This window comes from Scyliorhinus torazame, chromosome 13 (assembly GCF_047496885.1).
Source record: "Scyliorhinus torazame isolate Kashiwa2021f chromosome 13, sScyTor2.1, whole genome shotgun sequence".
Lineage (NCBI taxonomy): Eukaryota > Metazoa > Chordata > Chondrichthyes > Carcharhiniformes > Scyliorhinidae > Scyliorhinus > Scyliorhinus torazame.
Window position 1 is genome coordinate 105,897,687 of NC_092719.1, and position 19,235 is coordinate 105,916,921.

The following is a 19,235-nucleotide window of genomic DNA, read 5'->3' on the forward strand; positions in this document are numbered from 1 at the left end:
CCTCCTATCCACCTCGACTATCTTGTCCAGCAGCCGGCTATTCTCCTCCCTCCTCCCTCCTCCTCTTGACCCTGTGAGCCTTAAACAAAATAATCTCACCTCGAACACCATCTTCAACGCTTCCCAAAACGTGGCCGGCAGCACACACACACACCCCCCCCCCCCCACCTCCCCTTCTGATTAAGCTCCACATAATTCCCAATCGCCCGTCTTACCTTTTCACAAAATACCTTCTCCACCTAAAGTCACCAATCTCCACCCTGGCCTCTGCACCTGCCCCGAACTAAGCCTAACTTCCAGCCAGTGCAGCCCATGGTCTGAAATAATCCGTCCCTACCACCCCCATCAGCACTGTCCGACTCACCACAAACAAATTGATTCTAGAATACACCTTATACACATGCAAGAAGAAGGAGTACTCCCTTCTGGGCTCCTGAACGCCCACCATCCCTATACGCTCCATAAACCCTCGGTGACAGGACAGACCTGATGGAAGAGCTGGGCGTTCCCTCTCCATCAGTTTGGTATATTTGGGACTTCTCCTGGTCGGTGAGGGCAAGCAGTCTGACATTCATTTTCTCCAAATGAGGGGCAATGTCTGAGAGGCAACATTCATGAGGCCTGAGACCTAGTCTTATTCCATGTGTCACTTTATCTCGAGGTTAGAAACTTCTCTTGATCTCCTGTCTAAACCTTAGAAGTCACTTTAACACCTCACCATCTCCAAGTCCAGGTCCCAAGATCCCTTGATAATTGCTGAAAGTAAATCGAGCTTATGGTTTCATAAGGACAGGAGCTGAACACTGCTGCTGGTGCCATTTCTCCAGAAATCCCACCAATCTTATGCCAAAGTTACAATGGGAAGCAGGGAGAATCCTTGCAGAAATTCAACTGCAAAATAATTTTGGAGTGGCTTCACAGAAATTCCAGGATCTCTTCCTAAAGCCACTAGGTGGCAACACAGAACATAGAAAAATACAGCACAGAACAGGCCCTTCGGCCCACGATGTTGTGCCCAACCTTTGTCCTAGATTATCTTAGAATTTACAGTGCAGAAGTCCATCGAGTCTGCACCGGCTCTTGGAAAGAGCACCCTACCCAAAGTCAACACCTCCACCCTATCCCCATAACCCAGTAACCCCACCCAACACTAAGGGCAATTTATCATGGCCAATCCACCTAACCTGCACATCTTTGGACTGTGGGAGGAAACCGGAGCACCCGGAGGAAACCCAGGCACACACGGGGAGGATGTGACCCAGGCCGTGCTGCCCTTAAGGACAAATTAATCGACACTATATCATTCTACCGTAATCCATGTACCTATCCAATAGCCGCTTGAAGGTCCCTAATGTTTCCGACTCAACTATTTCCACAGGCAGTGCATTCCTTGCCCCCACTACTCTCTGGGTAAAGAACCTACCTCTGACATCCCCCCTATATCTTCCACCATTCACCTTAAATTTATGTCCCCTTCTAATGGTTTGTTCCACCCGGGGAAAACGTCTCTGACTGTCTATCTATTCCACTGATCATCTTATAACCCTCTATCAAGTCGCCCTTCATCCTTCTCCGTTCTAATGAGAAAAGGCCTAGCACCCTCAACCTTTCCACGTAATACCTACTCTCCATTCCAGGCAACATCCTGGTAAATCTCCTTTGCACCTTTTCCAAAGCTTCCACATCCTTCCTAAAATGAGGCGACCAGAACTCCAAATGTGGCCTTACCAAGGTTTTGTACAGCTGCATCATCACCTCACAGCTCTTAAATTCAATCTCTCTGTTAATGAACGCTAGCACACCATAGGCCTTCTTCACAGCTCTATCCACCTGAGTGGCACCTTTCAAAGATCTATGAACATAGACTCCAAGATCTCTCTGCACCTCCGCATTGCCCTACCGTTAACCCTGTATTCCGCATTCATATTTGTCCTTCCAAAATATATGACATCCCGACTCGTGAGTGCAGGATTATGCTGCGGCCTGACGCCAAGAGACAGAGAGCGGTACAAGCCCACAGAGAGCGGCCTGCTGCCACACAGAGTGGTCCACGCACCACAAACAGTCCCCGACTCCACATAGAGAGTGGTCCATGCACCACCAAGGGTCCAAGCCTCCACAGCGAGCTCGTGGACAGACTCCACAGCGCAGGTGTTGACAAAATTATTCAGAAACAAGTTTTGACATACAGTCCCTTCCGTTTCAGATCACAGACATGTCCATATTTGTAATTTCACTTAAGATATTAAATAAAATGAAGCGAGTCAGACATTTCTAACCTTCAGTGAACAATTAACAGGAGTCACAGAGGACAAAGAGTGAAAATGTCTGACCTGGAATTGGCCGGTGAACCTGTAAGAAATTAGCCAATAATGGTCTGGACCTCATTGCTTCAAGTGGGTCAAAGTGAGTGACACGATGCAAACAACAGCACCTCAGTGACAGAAACACAGACTGGACATTTCACCCTCTAATGTTCCCAAGCTTTAAAATCAGGTCTGGGAATCAATAGGTCTTTGCTGACAGTAAGAAATAAGTGAGTAGGAACAGCAGCCCCATATACAACAGCCCTGTATACACAAGCCCTATAAACGCCAGCCCCATATACACCAGTGCAATATGTACCAGCCTCATTTACACCAACCCCATATACACCAGTGCGACATATACCAGCCCCTTTTAGACCACCCTCATATACACCAGCCCCATATACATCAGTCTGATATAGATCAGCTCGATATGCACCAGACTCATATATACCGACCCCATATACACCAGCTACATAAACACCAGCTCAATACAAACTTCATATAGGCCAGCATGTTTTACACCAGTCCCATATACACCAGTTCCATATACGCCAACCCATATAAACCAGCCTGACATAGACAAACCCCATAGACACCCACCTGATGTAGACCAGCCCCATTTACACCAGCCTGATATAGACCAACTCCATATACACCAGTCTGATTTACATCAGCCCCATATACACCAGACATATGCACCAGCCTGATATGCACCAGCCTGACATAGACCAGCCTGACATAGACCAGCCTGATATACACCAACCCATATACACCAGACCCATATACCAACCTGATAGAGACAATCCCATATACACCAGCCCCATATAGCATATATATATGTTATATACATATAGACCAGTTAAAAATACACCAGCCTGATATACACCCACCCGATATACAACAGTCCCATTTACACCAATCTGATATATACCAGCCCCATATACATTAGTCCCATGTACACCAGCTCAATATATACCCACCCCATAAAGACCACCCTCATACATAACAGCCCCATATACACCAGTCTGATATAGATCAGCCTGATATGCACTAGCCTCATATCCACCAAGCCCATATATACCAGCCACGTAAACACCAGCTCAATATACACCAGCCCCATATAGACCAGCACTATATAAACCAGCCCCATATAGACCTGCCTGATATACCACAGCCCACATACACCAGCCCCATATATACTAGCCCCATATACACCAACCCCATATATACCAGTCTGATTTACACCAGCACCATATACACCAGACCCATATATACCAACCCCATATACACCAGCCTGAAATGCACCAGCCCCATGTACACCAACCTGACATAGACCAGCCCGATACATACCAATCTCATATCCTTTTTAAAAAATATATATTTTTATTAAGAATTTTTCAATAACAATATTTTCCACCTTACAAACAAACCCCCTCCCCCATAACAAAGAAAAGAAAACTCACGTGGCAAGACATGAACATGGCAAGTCAATAAAATACAGAACTTTGTACAATGGATTCTTCCCGTACATGTCAGTTTCCGGATCATTCATGTGCTTTCTTGCTCACATGCCCCCCACAGGAACCCCCCCCAACGAACGATGTCCCCCCTTCCCCCCCCCCAACGAACGATGTCCCTCCCCCCCCCCCCGGGTTACTGCTGCTGCTGTCCGACCTTCATCTAACGCTCCGCGAGATGGTCTAGGAACGGTTGCCACCGCCTGTAGAACCCCTGCGCAGACCCTCTCAAGGCAAACTTTATCCTTTCCAACTTGATAAACACAGCCATATAATTTATCCACGCCTCCACGCTGTGGGGGCTTCGCCTCCTTCCACATTAGCAAGATCCTTCGCCGGGCTACTAGGAATGCAAAGGCCAGAATGCCAGCCTCTTTCGCCTCCTGCACTCCCGGCTCGTCCACTACTCCAAATAGTGCTAGCCCCCAGCTTGGCTTGACCCGGACTTTCACCACCTTAGATACTGTTCCTGCAACTCCCCTCCAGAACCCCTCCAGTGCCGGACATGACCAAAACATATGGACATGGTTTGCCGGACTTCCTGAGCACCTCCCACATCTGTCCTCCACCCCAAAGAACCTACTCAGCCTCTCCCCCGTCATATGCGCTCTATGAACCACCTTAAATTGTATCAGGCTAAGCCTGGCACACGAGGAAGAGGAATTAACCCTACTTAGGGCATCAGCCTATAGCCCCTCCTCAATCTCCTCCCCCAATTCCTCTTCCCATTTACCCTTCAGCTCCTCTACCAAAGCCTCCCCCTCTTCTTTCATCTCCTGGTATATCGCCGACACCTTGCCCTCTCCGACCCATACGCCCGAAATTACCCTATCTTGAATCCCCTGTGCCGGGAGTAGCGGAAATTCCCTCACCTACCGTCTCACAAACGCCCTCACTTGCATGTACCTGAAAGCGTTTCCAGGGGTTAGCCCAAACTTCTCCAGCGCCCCTAAGCCCTTCAATGAACAGGTTCCCCATTCTTCTAATCCCTACCCGATGCCAGCTCTGAAATCCCCCGTCCATCCTTCCTGGGACAAACCGATGGTTGTCTCTGATCGGGGACCTCACCGAGGCTCCCGTCGCACCCCTGTGCCGTCTCCACTGCCCCCAGATCTTTAGCGTGCCGCCACCACCGGACTCGTGGTGTACCTTGTCGGCGAGAGCGGCAGCGGTGCCGTCACCAGCGCCCCCAGGCTCGTTCCTTTGCAGGACGCCATCTCCAACCTCTTCCACGCCGCCCCCTCTCCCTCCATCACCCACTTACGAATCATCGCCACGTTGGCTGCCCAATAATAACCACCCAGATTCGGCAATGCCAACCCTCCGCTATCTCTACTACGCTCCAAGAACCCCCTCCTTACCCGCGGGGTCTTGCATGCCCACACAAATCCTGTAATGCTCCTGCTTACCCTCTTAAAAAAGGCCTTAGTGATCACAATTGGGAGGCATTGGAATACAAAAGAAACCTCGGGAGGACCACCATTTTAACCGACTGTACCCTACCCGCCAGTGAGAGTGGCAACATGTCCCACCGTTTAAAGTCCTCCTCCATCTGCTCCACCAGCCACGTCGAATTAAGTTTGTGCAGTGCCCCCCAACTCCGAGCTACCTGAATCCCCAAATATCGAAAGCTCCTTTCCGCCCTCCTCAACGGTAGGTCGTCTATCCCTCGTCCCTGGTCCCCTGGCTGCACCACAAAGAGCTCACTCTTTCCCACATTGAGCTTATAGCCCGAGAAGTCTCCAAACTCCCTTAGGATCTGCAGTACCTCAACCATCCACTCCACTGGATCCGTCACATACAGCAACAGGTTATCTGCATACAGTGACACTCGATGTTCCTCTCCCCCTCGAACCACCCCCTTCCATTTCCCCGACTCCCTTAACGCCATGGCCAAAGGTTCAATTGCTAATGCAAACAGCAGAGGGGACAGGGGGCACCCCTGCCTCGTCCCTCGATACAGCCGGAAATACTCCGACCTCCGCCGGTTCGTGACCACACTCGCCACCGGGGCTTTATACAAGAGCTTAACCCAACTAATAAACCCTCCCCCGAACCCAAACCTCCTCAACACTTCCCAGAGATACTCCCACTCTACCCGATCAAAGGCCTTTTCCGCGTCCATGGCTGTCACTATCTCCGCTTCTCCCTCCACCGATGGCATCATTATCACATTTAAGAGCCTTCGCACATTAGTGTTTTACTGCCTACCCTTTACGAATCCAGTCTGGTCCTCGTGAATCACCCCCGGGACACAGTCCTCAATCCTCATGGCCAACATTTTTGCCAGCAACTTAGCATCTACATTGAGGAGCGAGATCGGTCTACACAACCCACATTGCAGTGGGTCCTTATCCCGCTTCAAGAGCAAAGAGATCGTCGCCTCCGACATTGTCGGGGGCAGGGTCCCCCCCTTCCCTTGATTCATTGAAGGTCCTTTCCAGCAACGGGGCTAACAGGTCTACATACGTCCTGTAGAACTCCACCGGGAACCCATCCGGCCCCGGGGCCTTCCCTGCCTGCATGCTCCCCAGTCCTTTAACCAGCTCCTCCACCCCAATTGGCGCCCCCAGACCCGCCACCTCCTGCACCTCCACCCTTGGGAACCTCAACTGATCCAAGAATCGCCGCATCCCCTCTTTTCCCCCTGGGGGCTGGGACCTAGACAGTTCCTCGTAAAAGGCCTTAAAAGCCTCATTCACTTTCCCTGCACTCCGCACCGTAGTTCCCCTGCCATCTTTGACTCCACCTATTTCCCTCGCTGCCATCCTCTTACGGAGCTGGTGTGCCAGCATCCGGCTCGCCTTCTCCCCATATTCATATATCGCCCCCTGTGCCTTCCTCCACTGTGCCTCTGCCTTCCCTGTGGTCAACAGGTCGAACTCCTTCTGGAGACTTCGTCTCTCCCTGAGTAGTCCCTCATCTGGAGCCTCTGCATAGCTCCTGTCCACCCTTAAAATCCCCCCCACTAACCTCTCCCTTTCCCTGCCCTCTCTCTTCACCCTGTTAGACCTGATGGAGATTAACTCTCCCCTGACCACCGCCTTCAGCGCCTCCCATACTACTCCCACCTGCACCTCCCCGTTGTCGTTAGCCTCCAGATATCTTTCAATACACCCCCGCACCCTCCCGCACACTTCCTCGTCTGCCAGCAGTCCCACATCCAACCTCCACAACTGGCGTTGGTCCCTCTCCTCCCCCAGCTCCAGCTCCACCCAGTGCGGGGCATGGTCTGAAATGGCTATGGCCGAATACTCCGTTCCCTCCACTTTCGGGATCAGTGCCCTGCCCAAAACAAAAAAATCTATCCGGGAGTAGGCCTTATGTACGTGGGAGACAAAAGAAAATTCTCTGGCCAAAGGTCTGGCAAATCTCCACGGATCTACTCCCCCCATCTGCTCCATAAACCCCCGAAGCACCTTGGCCGCAGCCGGCCTGCTCCCCGTCCTTGATCTGGAAAGATCTAATGCTGGGTCCAGCACCGTGTTAAAATCCCCACCCATTATCAAACTCCCTACCTCCAGGTCCGGAATACGCACCAACATCCGTTTCATGAATCTAGCATTGTCCCTTCCTCCCCTGCAACCTACCACTCACCATCACGTATCGGCCTCCCTTGTCTGCTACTATGTTCTTGGCCTCAAACGACACCCGCTTTCCCACCAGTATTGCCACCCCTCTATTCTTCGCATCCAGCCCTGAATGGAACACCTGTCCCACCCATCCCTTCCTTAACCTGACCGGATCTGCCACCTTCAGATGTGTCTCCTGAAGCATGGTCACGTCTGCCTTCAGTCCCTTCAGGTGCGCGAACACTCGGGCCCTCTTAACTGGCCCATTTAGGCCTCTCACATTCCACGTGATCAGCCGGATTGGGGGCTTCCCCCCCCTCACCGCCGACTAGCCATCTCCTATCTTAGGCCAGTCCCGTGCTCGCGCCTCCCGCACCCTCCAGTCCCCCAGGCGGGGAACCCCCGCCCCGACCACCTCTTCCATTTTCAGTTCCCCCTCAGACAGTGCAGCAGCAACCCCAGAATCCCCCCCCCCCCGCCCCTCTAGATCCACATCTAGCACATTTGCTCCCCCCATATTACTTCCGTGAGTCAGCTGACCTCTACTGACCCCGGCTTCCCCCGCCTTCCCGTTGATCTCCCCGTGTGGGAGTCTCTCCTCCTCCTTACCTTCCTCCATCCCCCCCCCCCCCTTTTGGCGCGGGAAAAAAGCCCGCGCTTTCCTGAACCAGCCCCGCCCCCTGTGGCGCAGCTCCTGTTGCGGCCATTGTCCCAGTTCCCTCATCCCCGAGTCTTACCTCCCTCCAGGATCGACGCCCACATTCCCCATCATCATCATTTTGTCTACAGAAAGGAAAAAAGGAAATTTTAGGAATTTTAACCAGAACTCTACCCACATCCCCATCCATCATCCCACCCACAAAATATTCTTTACCTATATCTACAACCCCATATACAACCACATCCCCTCAGTTCGAGTCCAGTTTTTCCGTCTGTATAAAGGTCCAAGCCTCTTCTGGCGTTTCAAAATAATGGTGTCGGTCCTGATAAGTGACCCACAGTTGCGCAGGCTGTAGCATTCCGAACCTGACTCTTTTTCTATGCAGCACCGCCTTGGGCCGGTTGAAGCCAGCTCTCCTCTTTGCCACTTCCACGCTCCAATCCTGGTATACTCGGATCACCGCGTTCTCCCATCTACTGCTCCGCACCTTCTTGGCCCATCTCAGCACACTTTCTTTGTCCGCGAAGCGATGGAACCTTGCCACTATCGCCCTTGGCGGCTCATCTGCCTTGGGTCTCCTCGCCAGGACCCGGTGAGCCCCTTCCAGCTCCAGGGGGTCGGAGAGGCCTCCACACCCATCAGCGAATGAAGCATCGTACTCATGTACGCCCCGGCATCAGCTCCCTCCACTCCTTCAGGAAGACCCAGAATCCGAAGGTTCTTCCTCCTCGACCTGTTCTCCAGGACCTCGAGTCTCTCGGCCCACCTCCTGTGCACCGCCTCGTGCGCCTCCATCTTCACCGCCAGGCCCAGGATATCGTCCTCGTTGGTGTTCACTTTATCGTTCACCTCATGAAGCTCCACCGCCTGGGTCTTCTGGGTCTCCTTCAGCCCCTCGACGCCAGCACCTCCTTTTTAAGCACCTCCACACATCTCATGAGGAACTCCTGCTGGTCTGGCCCCCACGCTGCTTGCTCTCCGCCCTCCGCCATCTTGCCTTCTTCCCCTCGTTTTGACCTCTGCTCCATGGCCTCTTTCCTCGTTGCTCCACTGCTGCGCCCTGCCAAATATTTTTTCATAGAATTAGAATTTACAGTGCAGAAGGAGGCCATTCGGCCCATCGAGTCTGCACCGGCTCTTTGAAAGAGCACCCTACCCAAGCCCACACCTCCACCCTATCCCCATAACCCAGTAACCCGACCCAACACTAAAGGCAATTCTGGACGTGGCTAATCCACCCAACCTGCACATCTTTGGACTGTGGGAGGAAACCGGAGCACCCGGAGGAAACCCACGCACACACGGGGAGAACGGGCAGACTCCGCACAGACAGTGAACCAAGCCGGGAATCGAACCTGGGACCCTGGAGCTGTGAAGCAATTGTGCTAACCACCATAGGGGGGGACCTCACTGCTCCTTCCCACACGGGATTAATCTGAAAAAAGCTCCGTTGGGGCTCCTCCGGAGAGCCCGAAAGTCCGTTTTCGCGGGAGCTGCCGAAACGCGCGGCTTAGCTCCGCATCGCCGTAACCGGAAGTCCCCACCAATCTCATATCCACCAGACCCATATAAACTATCCAATATCCACCAGTCTGACATTGACCAGTGCGATATACATCAACCCATATACCCCAGACCCCCGAATCCCAACGTAAGAGAAATGGCCAATAATTTGTGTATTTACCTGAGATCTTTAACTCCTGACTGCTCCAATGAGTTACAGACACCAGATTTATAAATAAAACATGAACAAACTGTTTATTCATAACAAGAGTAAAAGATGAACATATAAAGGAAATAATTGGCATTATGGTCAACCAGTCTATCGATTCCCAAAACTCCGTCCTACCCTCCACCCAGGCACACCCAAGGCACACGGTAAGGTGAGGGGACGAATTTGAGATGAATCTTCAGTGCTGTGGTTGTGGCCTCTTGTCGGCCCCAGTCTTCTCCGAATGCAACCCTCTGGGTAATTGGTTTATATAAGAGATTTAGGTTGGTGCAGTTCTGACCTCCGACTGCCAGATGGGGTCCCCGTCTCCCTGAGATATTACTGGATGTTTTAACCTGAGCATTTTACAGTGTCTTCCATTTGCCTGATCTCTGTACAGAAACTCTGTACAAGCTATAGTCCAATTGGAGGTTTGTCCACGGGCCATTTACAGGGCGGGTGTGGCGTAGCTGGGCTTTTCTCGCATACCTTTCGGGGTTGTTTTGAGCGCAAATTAAACAGTTTTCGAAGGAATGGGACACGTCGGTTTTCAAATCGGGCTACCAGCAAAGGGGTCTGAGGTGGGCAAGGGTGGATTCAATCCCTTGGTGTCCATGTCCGTCATGGAACTTACAAATTATCTCATTCCTGTCCTGGGTGGGGACTACATAAATTCCATCCTTTAAAACGATTCCCTCATGGACCGTCAAATAATTCCTAAACTTTTCATAGGGAGCTGGGAAGTTCCCTTTTAAAATGTCTTTTAACGCTTCGTCTTCTTTCTGTGCCTGGGCTAGGTCTTGGATGTTGGTCTGTGGGACCTGAACTGCGTGTACTGGGGCGCTCTCGGGGGGGTTGCCAAAAGTGGCCATGTCGTGAGCCTGCCTTCGCTAGGGCATCAGCTTTCACATTACCGGGCGGGAAGGAACGATGGTGGCTTCTTACTTTGACGATGCCGTATTTTCTGCCTTTAGCTGTCTGAAGGATATGTTTGAGCAGTGGGGCTGATGGGAGAGGTTTTCCGTCCGCGGAAATAAATCCTCTCGATTCCCACAGGGGTAGGAATTCCGTTAGGCTGTTGCAGACGTACAAGCTGTCCGCATATATGTCTGCAGAGGTCGGGAATGAATCAGGGTGCTGGACAATGTAAGCAATGGCCGCTAACTCGGCTGCCTGCGAACCCAAGTGTCCAGGCAACTTTAAAGCTATCTCTTCTAAAGCGCGTCCCTGCGCATCCTCTACATAAATGCCACAGCCTGTTATCCTTTTTCCCTCGAGGACTGTGGAGGAGCCATCTACATAAATTCTCAGTACTTTGTCTGTGGGTTGGGGTCCGATACCTGTCTTTCTTGGTACCGACTTGGGAACAAAGGGTCCTGTGGTGTGCTTTGGGGCTATGATCTCACACTTATGTGGACACCCTGAATAATGCAAATTATCGGCCAGAAACGTGTGCGTTTTTGTCCGTTTTACAGTGATGTCGCGTTCCTGTGAGAGTAGGGTCCATCGCGCTTCTCGAATTTGGCTTACTGTACCGTCCTTTAGTCTGCCGTCCAATAAAAGCTGTGTCGGGGTGTGCTCGGTCAAAATGGTTACTGGGTTGAGTCCGGTTATGTACAAGAAGTACTGTACCGCCCAGAAAACTGCGAACAGGTGCCTCTCGCAGGCTGAAAATCCTTGTTTGACCGGACCTAAGACTCGTGAGGCATAGGCTATGGGTCCTAGACGATCGTGCCTTTCCTGCAGGAGTACGGCCGAAAGGGTTCGGTCTGTGGTCACTACCTCTATCGCGTATGGGGAGTGGGGATCTGGAGCTTGCAAAGCGGGGGCTATGCTCAGGGCATGTTTCAATGCATCCACGGCATCCGTGTGCTGTGGAAGCCATTTCCATGGGGTCTGTTTCTTTAGTAGCTCGGAAAGTGGGGCTGCTTTCGTGGCAAATCCATCCATATGGTTCCGAAAATATCCAACCAGTCCTAAAAATGACCGGAGTGCTGTAACGTTTTGGGGCAAGGGCAAATTTACAGTGGGATCAATGCATTTGAGTTCTATTTCACGCTTCCCATGCGTGATGACTGTACCTAAATATGTAACCTTTTCCTGGAGGATTTGGGCTTTCTTGGGGTTAATTTTGCATCCAATTGTTGTAAGGAGTAATAATAATTCAGAAAGAAGCGAGATCTGCTCTTCCTTGGTGTCAGTCTGTAGGAGCAAGTCGTCCACATACTGAACAAGGTATTCAAGGCGGGAAACTTTAGATAATCCGTTTGCCAATTGTCTGTGAAAAATGGAGGGGCAGTTGTGGAAGCCTTGTGGAAGGCACGTCCACGTGTACTGCTGTCCCTGGAAGGTAAACGCAAATTTATACTGGCATGCTTTGTCCAGTGGTATGGACCAAAAGCCATTACTGATGTCTAATACCGAAAAAAATTTCAACTGGAGTCCCTGTCTCAACATGGTCTCGGGAGTTGTGGCAATGGTGGGGGCTGCTAGGGGAGTTACTTTGTTCAATTCTCTGTAGTCGATGGCCAGTTGCCATGATCCATCGGGTTTTCTTACTGGCCAAATCGGGACATTATTTGTCAATGCAACGGGTCGAACCACGCCTTGATTCAATAAACTTTGAATTACCTTGGCTATCTCTCCCTCGGCTTGCTGGGGGAAGTCGTACTGTTTCTGGGGCTTGAGATCGGGACCTGTAATGTTTACTACACCTGGTAATTTTGCCGCAGTCGTGCTTGTGCTGGGCAAATGCTGTGTCATGTCTTTTCAAGACCTCCCTAACTGCTTTGTCTGTGGTAATGGTTTGTGGATCAAACCAGCACTCTCCTACTGTGCTGATTCTATGGGCATAATCTCCTACTGTGAGCGTGGCGGGAGCTTGCGCTGCTCTAGCCATTTTCCATATGCATCGGTTGACTGGGTCGAATGAAAGGTTGTGTGAGCTCATGAAATCAATGCCTAGGATGTGTTCTGCTGCCTGGGGCAAGTCTACTAAAACAACCAAATGTTTTGTCCTAATATTGCCGAACTGTACGTCCACAGGAGCTGTGATGTGTCCCTGCTGGAGGTGACCTGTAAAGTCACTAAGGGTAATGGTATCCGTAGTGGGCCAGATCTCTTTCTGGAACATGGAGGAGTGTAACGTGGTTCGGGACCCTCCTGTGTCCCAAAGGAACTCTTCAGGGTGTCCCCGGACTGTGCCTGCAACTACCGGTCTTCCGGACTTATCCCAAAGGGTATCGCAGACCCAAGTTGGGGAGCCCATATACCAACAATCAGTGCCACTCATGGCTGAATTATCTGGTCGGGCGCTAACGCTGTGAATGGGTCGGGTATTGTTTCTTGGGGTGGGGGGGGGGGGGTCGTTTGGGTGCTGATTCCTTTGCTGCTTGACATTCTCGGGTGTAATGTCCTTTCTGTCCGCAAATGTAGCATTCCTGGGTCTTGGTGTGCACTTACTGGATTCATTGTGGCATCTACTCTCTCATGGAACTAAATAAGTACTTTGCGTCAGTCTTCACAGTAGAAGACATGAGTAATATCCCAACAATTCAGGAGAGTCAGGGGGCAGCGTTGAATATGGTAGCCATCACAAAGGAGAAAGTGCTAGAGAAACTAAGAGGTCTAAAAATTGATTAATCTTCGGGCCCAGATGGGCTACATCCTAGAGTTCTAAAGGAGATAGCTGAAGAAATAGTGGAGGCGTTAGTTATGATCTTTCCAAAGTCACTGGAGTCAGGGAAAGTCCCAGAGGATTGGAAAATCGCTGTTGTAACCCCCCTGTTCAAGAAGGGAACAAGAAAAAAGATGGAAAATTATACGCCAATTAGCCTAACCTCTGTTGTTGGCAAGATTCTAGAATCCATCGTTAAGGATGAGATTTCTAAATTCTTGGAAGTGCAGGGTCAGATTAGGACATGTCAGCATGGATTTAGTAAGGGGAGGTCGTGCCTGACAAACCTGTTAGAGTTCTTTGAAGAGATAACAAATAGGCTAGACCAAGGAGAGCCAATGGATGTTATCTATCTTGACTTCCAAAAGGCCTTTGATAAGATGCCTCACGGGAGACTGCTGAGTAAAATAAGGGCCCATGGTATTCGAGGCAAGATACTAACATGGATTGACGATTGCCTGTCAAGCAGAAGGCAGAGAGTTGGGATAAAAGGTTCTTTTTCAGAATGGCAACCGGTGACGAGTGGTGTCCCGCAGGGTTCAGTGTTGGGGCCACAGCTGTTCTCTTTATATATTAACAATCTAGATGACGGGACTGGGGGCATTCTGGCTAAGTTTGCCGATGATACAAAGATAGGTGGTGGGGCAGGTAGTATGGAGGAGGTGGGGAGGCTGCAGAAAGACCTAGACAGTTTAGGAGAGTGGTCCAAGAAATGGCTGATGAAATTCAACGTGGGCAAGTGCGAGGTCTTGCACTTTGGAAAAAAGAATAGAGGCATGGACTATTTTCTAAACGGTGACAAAATTCATAATGCTGAAGTGCAAAGGGACTTGGGAGTCCTAGTCCAGGATTCTCTAAAGGTAAACTTGCAGGTTGAGTCCGTAATTAAGAAAGCAAATGCAATGTTGTCATTTATCTCAAGAGGCTTGGAATATAAAAGCAGGGATGTACTTCTGAAACTTTATAAAGCATTAGTTAGGCCCCATTTAGAATACTGTGAGCAATTTTGGGCCCCTCACCTCAGGAAGGACATACTGGCACTGGAGCAGGTCCAGCGGAGATTCACGCGGATGATCCCAGGAATGGTAGGCCTAACATACGATGAACGTCTGAGGATCCTGGGATTATATTCATTGGAGTTTAGGAGGTTTATCATAGAATTTACAGTGCAGAAGGAGGCCATTTGGCCCATCGAGTCTGCACCGGCTCTTGGAAAGAGCACCCCACCCAAGGTCAACACCTCCACCCCATCCCCACAACCCAGGAACCCCACCCAACACTAAGGGCAATTTTGGACACTAAGCGCAATTTAGCAACGCCAATCCACCTAACCTGCACATCTTTGGACTGTGGGAGGAAACCGGAGCACCCGGAGGAAACCCACGCACACACTGGGAGGATGTGCAGACTCCGCACAGACCGTGACCCAAGCCGGAATCGAACCTGAGACCCTGGAGCTGTGAAGCAATTGTGCTATCCACAATGCTACCGTGCTGCCCACAGGTTGAGGGGAGATCTAATAGAAACTTACAAGATAATGAATGGCTTAGATAGGGTGGACGTCGGGAAGTTGTTTCCATTAGCAGGGGAGACTGGGACCCGGGGGTACAGCCTTAGATTAAAAGGGAGTCACTTTAGAACAGAGATGAGGAGACATTTCTTCAGCCAGAGAGTGGTGGGTCTGTGGAATTCATTGCCACAGAGGGCGGTGGAGGCCGGGACGTTGAGTGTCTTTAAGACAGAAGTTGATAAATTCTTGATTTCTCGAGGAATTAAGGGCTATGGAGAGAGAGTGGGTAAATAGAGTTGAAATCAGCCATGATTGAATGGTGGAGTGGACTCGATGGGCCGAATGGCCTTACTTCCGTTCCTATGTCTTATAGTCTTATTCTGTCTTTTTCTGAACGGACTGTTCCCAAGCTCTGGACAATCGTTTCAGAACCCACACTTCATTGTGTGCTGGGTCTGAGGGGTCATAACTGGCGCATGCCTTCTGTCCTGCCTCTGCGGCATGGGATACCAACGTATGGGTCCATTTGGCCGTATTGTCTGCTGATAAATGGGTGCAGGCTAACTCACCAAATACCGCAGTAAAATGGATCCAAAGGCGTCCAGCAAACGCTGTTGGATGCTCTCCCTTTTTCTGCCTGCATCGGTTGAGTCCATCTACCGGGTCTCCTCTGTTATGAAATGAAAATGAAAATCGCTTATTGTCACAAATAGTCTTCAAATGAAGTTACTGTGAAAAGCCCCTAGTCGCCACATTCCGGCGCCTGTTACGGGAATTGAACCGTGCTGCTGGCCTGCCTTGGTCTGCTTTCAAAGCCAGCAATTTAGCTCTGTGCTAAACAGCCCCTGCTATACCCTATGGTGTCTAAAATGGCTGTTTTCATTTCGTGGAGGCTACCTCCTCCTACATTTTGTGGGTCGGGAAGGGCTGAACTAACTGAGGGGTCCAAGCACATAACTATGAGCTTGACCTGCTCCGGCTCGTCTAAACCATACATGAGGGTTTGTTGTTTCACTAACTCGAAAAAGTGATGTGGGTCCGATGTGGGGTGGGAAGTATCTATCTTTTCGCGGGCATCTCGTGACTGGGTGATCGATAATGGGATGTGAAGTGTTGGGTGCTCTGAGATACAGATGAACCAACACGGTTGCGATTGATACAACACAGTTTTATTCCTTTAAACTATTTATATAACAAACTTGGTACTCAGCACGTGGTGACTGTGTGAGTGTCTGGCTTTGAGGTCCTTGCCTGTGCCGTCTCCTGATGGACTGCCCAGGAAGTGTTGTGTTTCTTGTTTTGTACTGTGTATGCTCTTGTCTGTGATTGGCTGTCGTGTTATGTGTGCTAATTGGTCCGTTGCTCTGACTATCATTATGTATGTGTGTATGTGCTGTGATGTTCACTTAAATATCATGATCGGGTGGTGTACACAAAATCGGGTTGGCCTTCCGTGGTAACCCTGCGCTGCGTGGTAATGGGGTTCATTGGGTTGGGTGCTGCCTGTGCAGTCGGTGGTGCGGTGCTTTTCTTTTCGGGGCCTGGGGGGCTCTATTTTGATTCTCGGTCTCGCTTACGTACCGTTGGGTCGTTTCACTGAGTTCCTGCCAATCGGGGCGGTCTTCCTGGTCTAGCTGTGGGCCAAAGGTATCTCTAAACCCATTGTGAACTGATAGCAGGGATTGCAACCTTGCAATTTGCTGCCTGCATTTGGCATGGTCCAGCGAACTCTGCCTCTGTTCTGTGGTGGAACTGTGTAGTACTCAGAGGGCTGCCTTTAGGTCCTCGCACTGTTTCTTTAACTGCTGTACCTGATTCTCTGTCTCTTCTCTTCCCAGTACAGCACGTTGTGTGTCCTGGTAGGCCTTATCATTTTGGATTTGGAAGCTGCTAAGGTGGACGAGACAGGATTGATGTCTCTTCTTGATATCATCCATTTCCTTGTCCTTCGCTGATAACTGCTCCCGGAGCTGTACATTTAATTTCTCGCTTTCACTTAAATCTCCCTCTCTTCTTTTCTCCTTCTCCTCCAGCTGCTTGCGGAGCGTCCTCACGACCTCCTCTGTGCCTTGCAATTGTGCCAGACAGGACACGATTGCCATCGGCTTGCGAACCTTAGACAAACTCTTTTTATGGATCTTAGTCAGGCTGTCCCACCAAGTCTGTCCTATGCTGCCAGGACCTGTCTCTTCTTTCACACAAAACTCAGACCATAGGGGCCATCCTTTCCCCATTAAGTACTTCCTGATCTCTTCTTCCCATACGGGACACCTCGTGCTCTTGTGGATGCATAAGGCGTTCCATTGCCTTCATGGCCATCCCTCCAAATACTTCTGACTCCCGGGAATTTGGAACAAGGGGGAATAAAGTGGTGGTGCAAACACGGGTACGGCTTAAGCTATTTTCCGGTTTACGCAACTCCCGAAAGTTTCAAACAACAAAATCTATCGAGTTTACCTTATATCCCTTTGTTAGTACGCATGCAAATTACACACTTCCGAATTCTGGAGGTTTGATCGATACTGGTTTCGCTTGTGGTTTCTTTTACTTTGCCAATTTGGATTCTAATTCAAATGCTTTTGTGGGTTCTCTCAGAGTGACACGGTCACTTCTGGGTCGAGTCCCGTCAGATGTCGCCAATAACTGTTGCCGGTTTCTTTAACTACTTGGTTTTCTCTGGCTCTGTTCCAATTAGGGCAATCAGTGAACTTGCCTTTCTTTCTATGCTATCGATGTCCGAATGCTTAGAGTCGCCAGGTCTCGAATGATACCCCCACAAGTTTCAACCGGCTATTGATCAAAGAGCCAAACACCAGTTAGTTAGTTCAAGGTCAAGGGTACTTTATTTACACACAATTAGTCATACAACATAAACACTACTAATTAACTACACCTATCGATTCAGACAACCTGTACTTAACTTCGGGCACTCGGCTTAGGTCAGAGAACAGTGGCCGCTGTTCAATTCTGGATCTCTCGGGTTCGAAGGAGTAACTGCTGCTCAGCTGGGCTCATCCGTCTGGTAGCGGGCGTTGAACTTGGACTCACTTCTGGTGTTGCTACGATTGGCGATGGCCGTGACCGGGGTACCAAGGCCAAGAGAGAGCGAACATATGGCAAACTCTCCTTCTTATACTCAGGGGGTTTTCGTGCTCTTTTGGCAGTTCTTCGATTTGGGCCTTACTAATTGGGTGATCCCTGATCACTCCGTTCGATTCCTTAACCAATAAGTGGGCGGGGATCTGGACGGCTGGGCGAATCCCAAGTGGTCACTGACCCCGTTGTTTGCATTTCCCTTGAACAGGGAGTGGCGCCAAAATGTCTGGGACTGTCCCGGTTGCTTGAGTACCAGTCCTTTGTTTTGGTGGAGATGGGCCATCAAATGCTAATCGGCCTGATTAGCATGCTAATGGGACGGAGTTTCGATACCGTCTGGACTTTTGCTGACAAATATGCATTTCAGGCTCTGAGCCTGCCTGATTCTTGGCTTGTCCATTTTACCCGCCAGTCTTTGCGAGTTCCTCTGCACCCAGTTGGAAGTGGCCATCCCAGATGGCTACACTCGCTAAGACGGAAACACTGGGCTGCAGTTTATGTGCCCCTGCAATGGTTGTTTTCAGCGGGAGCGGGAACGGTGAAACACATTAAATAGAGCGGGTGCTGCCCACCCCATCACCTTTCCACACACCCCTGGGTTTACCCCATATTACAGGAGTGTGTGAGTGCCGAAACTGGCAGCCCTCCTGTCATATTTAAATAGATAATCAATTAGCCTTTTTAACCAAGCCAGTTTTCCCTGGTAATACGTTGCCAGACCAAAAACATTTAGCATGAGCAGTCAGGTGGGACAGAACCGCCCAATTTTTAATTAAATTCTTCAGACGATGGGAAAGAAGGGGTTACTATCTTCGGGGGCTGGCCTTTGCGGATCGGGGCGGAGGCAGTGGTCCCTCTAGGTTAGAATCACCCCACCTTTCTTCCTATCTGCTTGCTGCCTTAAACCCACAATCCCCAGCCATTCCTCCGCACCACCTCCCCACTTCCAAAATGACCCTGGACTCATCCATTTCCAGGAATCCACTGGACCTACTTCTGCTGCTGTCTTGGCAGCGGCCACTAATGTGCTCTTCGCACTGCTGGGATTGATGGAGCTGTCATGATATGCAACCATGCAGCTAATGAACACATAGAATAGGACACGACCAATGAGCAGTCAGGACACTCAGGGGTGGTTTCTCACCAGAAAAGGGATGAGGCACTCACACCCCGCCTCTTTCCA